General features: G+C 31.8%; 1 non-coding gene across 1 annotated transcript; it reads left to right on the top strand.

Moving 5' to 3' along the window:
* The first annotated feature begins 3,889 nt into the window (after positions 1 to 3,889).
* On the top strand, positions 3,890 to 3,961 carry TRNAI-UAU (transfer RNA isoleucine (anticodon UAU)). The gene has a single exon. It is a non-coding gene; the product is annotated as a tRNA-Ile (tRNA).
* The last annotated feature ends 1,173 nt before the right edge of the window (positions 3,962 to 5,134 follow it).

The following is a 5,134-nucleotide window of genomic DNA, read 5'->3' as shown; positions in this document are numbered from 1 at the left end:
GATTAGCAACTTTGCAAGTGTGTTCTTCATATTATATTTTATTTCCATTTTTACAACTTCCATTCTAGAGCTACATTGGAGTACAGTTCGAATCAATGAATGGTGGAGGAATGAGAAATTTTGGGTTATTAGAGGTGTATGAGCACATATGTTTGTCGTGTTTCAATGGTTACTAAAAGTTCTAGTGGGGATTGACACAAAATTTACTGTCACATCAAAGTCTTCAGATGAAGATGTTGAATTTTCTCAGATTTATGTTTTTAAGTTGGCCAGTCTTCTCATCCCTCCAACTACTTTTCTTGTGGTAAATATTGTTGGTGTAGTAGTAGGTGTTTCCCAAGCTATTAATAGTGGTTATCAATCTTGGGGTCCATTGTTTGGAAAACTGTTTCTCTCTCTATGGGTGATTGTTCATCTTTATCCATTCCTCAAGGGATTAATGGGTCGCTAGAGTCGGACACTGACAATACTTATTGTTTGGTAAATTCTTCTTGTGTCCATATTCTCCCTGCTTTGGGTGAGGATAGAACCTTTCACAACAAATACAAGATCATCATCAAACACACAATAGTGTGGTGTAAATTGCTAAAACCATTGTTAGTGTTCGTTAGCAGCAAATAAGGAGGAAATAAAAACACACCCGAGGGCCAAGAATATCTCAAATTCGTTTGTATCATCTGTAGATAATAATATTCGAGAGGGAGGGGCTTTAAGAATATTGTTTTCTAGCTAGTTCCAGCATAGGGACTAAACCTTGTACTTTGTCTTTGATTGATAGTTAAGATTGTATGGTGTAGTTGGTTCTCTGTTTCAACTAAGATAGTTGAGGTTCACTTGAAGTGATGCCTGTCCCAGAACTAATCTGACACCACAAAATAGTGGGCAATGGATTATATGGTTTGATATTGAAGAATATATTTTACAAAATATTTATTCATTTTTAAGTGACATTCTTGTCATGGAAAAAATTATGGCATGTCTTAATTGAATATCATATTTTTTAAAATGTGATGTGGTCAATATCAAATGATTGTGTCATGTAGGACTAGTGGTAGTTATTAAGATTTGAGGCATACACAAGTGCCTATGGAAATGGTAAATGTATGTTGTTTGTTCATTTCATAAGATGCAATTATAAGTGCCTAGGAAAATAGTAAATATACATTGTTCGTTTGTTTCATAAATTAATAACTATGTTCAGAAATCATTGACCCTATCTTTGATGACTCCATTGCATCCAAAATGTTAGTTCCGCAGTGCATTAAGTAAGATGCTTGTTTTGACCTAACCCTCAATCATCTAAATTCAAGATTTTTTTTAAAAGTCTTTCTTCTAGGTTTCTATTTAAATTTCAGTGAATGGCGGTTTTAACTCTGTTAAACTTTTTTATCAGAGAACTTGCTTAGCACACGATTCTTCATCTTTATTTTCATACATTTAGCTGTCCTATAATATTTCTTTGCTTGTATAAAGAGAACTTTACTGTTGGATGCCCAAGCCCTTCTTCTCAAACAGTGTTGCAGGCTAAAGAGACAATGTTCTAGCCCCTTGTTGCAAAAGTTCCATTGGAAAGGCATTTTTATTGTTACCAGATGTCATCTATCTCACCAAGAGAAGAATTTGTTTTGTGAGATATTTCTAGATTTCCAGAATCTACTCGATCAAACATGATTTGTGTTTACAATTACTACTAGGTAATCTACCTATTCCTTCCTCTATTTTTTTTTCTCTATTTACTGCAGTATTGTTACATTGGATTATAGTGGGTATCTTAAAATTTTCATGTCAACATTATATTGTAGGTAGCAATTCACCAATATTACTATGGTATTTTAAAGAATTCTTTTGGAGGATGGTATTTTCAGCCATGTGAAGCTTTAAACTGGAAATACCAACTCCAACACATGAGGCGTCCAAATGTAGCTAGTCGTGGTATGCTTGGTTTTGGTATGAACTATGCTCTATGTGGTGGTTTTAGTGGTGGTTCTAAGAGGACTACTGATGGCTAGTGGGTTCATGTATTTTGCACCGAGGTAAAAATCTCTAATTGAATGGTGTTCACTTCAAAAGAATACAAGAAGTTAATTATGAAAAATTGTATTATTGATTTTAGCTTGTGTGTTAATGATTTGGTGAGGAGCAATATATTTTCTCCCTTATGGTATCTTCATTTCTTTTGTGAACCTACAGTGGTTGTTGGAGAATATGTTCAGGAGGGATCAAATGGAGCTTCTTAAAGGGATGGTATGTTTAAATTGAGATGATGCTTCACTACAAGTAATACATATAAGTTTGAGCATGTTGAACTATTGTATTTTACTTTTTTTGTGCATGATTGTTGCATCTAGATTCTATCTAGTGAGATGTCGTTAGAGACCTCTATTAGGATCACCAAAGCCAAACTAATCTTTCTAAGAAGACACGGGTAATGTAAACTTGTATTTGCTTGGTAGTGCTAACCTTGGTGTTGGCAAGCACTATTGTGATCTATTTTCATGCCCCATTGTTCTCTTTTATTTGTAGTATCTTGTTACCTGGAGATGGAGGACACAATTACCATTATAGAATATAGTTTTTTCTAAATTTTGTTTCTTTGCTTCTCTTTGTCGAACACAAAAGAAAAGAGCAACAAGATTTTTTGTATCTAGATACAATATTAGGAAGGTATTTAGATTTTCCAAGATTGGATACTTGCTTGAAGAAAGATCACAAAATGGTCCTAGATGTTGATGGATTGTAGGGAATGGATTGAGTGTTAGGTCAAGCCCTTCACACCCTTGTAAGATCACTGGGCTAGTTCAAGAATTTGTCCACCAAAAAGAGCTCCTAAAAGCTAGCCACTTTTACTATGTACAAAACATGCATTGATATATAGACCATTTTAGTCGCTAGAATGAGTGATGAATGCTAATTTAAAGGTAACTTTCAATCTCCACCTCATTATTTGAATTTTAGATATTCTTTGGAGAAAATATCAAAGTATTATTACCTCTAATAACGGTGTTGGAGAATTGACATTTAGCGTCAGAAACATCACTTGTAAAATATTTTCATTATTTCGCTTACGTAAGTTATCCATATGATATCAAATTTCAGGATATGTATTATAATATACCCAAATTTCCACTTTTCAGATGGCTCAAATTTAACACATTCGTTGATTCAATAGTTTATGGAAGGTACTAATTTTTACTGGGACATTTTTTCAAAAGAAGCAAGCATAGTTGTTAGAAAGGAAAAACCAGGGTTTCATTTTGGCCAAGATGAATCCCCTACTTGGCTTAATCATTCCCCAACTCGGATGAATCATAAATGAAAGCTTATAAATCTTGGGGAGACTATTTCTTATTTGGGCAGGTCCTTCAGTAAATAGTGTTTCAGCTGTAGTTTTTCAGCATTTGGTTGTTGGAGATGGATAATAGCCAAGTTTTAAAAAAGAAAAGTTCAAGCTTGGAGTAATATTGACCTATTGCCTTCCAAGAAGATTGCAATTGTTCATAAATTTCTAGTTGCAGGTCATAGTGGCTTTTGTGTCTTTTTCTTTTTTTCTTTTCAAGTAGCCTATAAAATGTTGGAATAGGTACTCCAAAACTTTTATTGGGAAAGCAAGGTGGGGTAAAATAGATTGATATGGTGTCTTTGAATTTTATGTAATTTCACATTCCATATATTTCACTTGCTTGATGGCTTCCACATTTCCACTTCTATTGGCGTTCCTTTGCACCTCTCGGCACAATTGCTAGTTTTAAAATCAATGCCTATATATGAAATTTCACATTCCCACTTTTATCGGCATTCCTTTGCACTTCTTGGTGCAACTACTAGTTTTAAAATCAATGCCTATATATGCAATTTCAAGGACTACCATAATTCTCACATAATTCTTTAAAGGGTTCTAGCTCAATGGTAGAGCACCTGCTTTATAAGTAGGAGGTTGGTGGTTCGATTCCACTGTGTCCTAATATGAATTAATCAATGATATTGTAGTTTATTTTTAATTAAATACTTTTAATATTGGTTTATTTCAATGGTGAGATATTTTTCTAGATTCATTATTTTATATTGTCTCTAAAGAGACAAAAGTGATCATGTATTATCTTTGAATGTAATTTTTTATTGTCTCTCGAGAGACAATAGTTAAGATCAAAAGCATTGTTTTTTTAAAGATAATATGTCTTTAATTCTAACTATTGTCTCTAGAGAGATTAAAATGAAATTGTCTTTGGAGAGACAAAAATGAAACTGTCTCTAGAGAGACAAAAATTCTTATGTTATATATTGTCTTTATAGAGACAATATTTTAAGACAATTTAATTTGAGACACCACTTAAAGACAATATTTAAGACAATAGACAAGTTTTCTTTTGTCTCAAGTTAAGACAATTTACCCAAATATTGTCTTAAATATTGTCTTAAAACCCCCCTTTGTGTTGTAGTGTCAATTGTAATGAATCTATAATACCTTTATTGTATGAATCTATAGTACCGCATCAACCCCATTTAATAATGGGATTAAGATATTTGATATAATAATATATCATAATCTTTAAGGTTTCCAATACGTTAATATAGATTATAACGAGATTATTATAATATTGTATTATAGACGACATTGTATTAATGGAGTTAAGTTATTTCATATTTAAGCATGCATATTATTATAGATCATATCATGTAGTATTAATATAATAATAGACCTAATATTGATTAACATTATATAAATATGGGCTTATGATTACTTAATTTACATATGATTATAATATTGTTGCAATATCTAGTAATCAATATCAAGCGATGGGTGATGGGTGATGAGATATTCATAAGCTTATATTGATCTTTCTATTATTGAATTTTTTTTAATAAATCTAAATACATACAAAAAATTATAAATACAAAAACTTGTAATGAATTTGATTAGATTACCTAATTCAAATTTCTGATTTTTATATTTTATTTATACATAGTTATATTTTGTTAGGGCTAATATTACATTAATTTTACAATGTTTTACACCTATACATCTCTTTATACAAGGTTGTAGAGCGCCTCTTGGCACAATTAGTAATATTTTAAAAACCAATAATTAAATGTATGTACAAAATTAAGGGGGAAGTCTTATCATGTAGTTATGGAA

Source organism: Pinus tabuliformis, chromosome 2_2 (genome assembly GCF_031772625.1).
Source record: "Pinus tabuliformis cultivar Carrire ecotype Pingquan chromosome 2_2, CPIR1, whole genome shotgun sequence".
Lineage (NCBI taxonomy): Eukaryota > Viridiplantae > Streptophyta > Pinopsida > Pinales > Pinaceae > Pinus > Pinus tabuliformis.
Note: the sequence above shows the minus strand (reverse complement) of the source record. Positions and strands in the feature narration are given on the sequence as shown.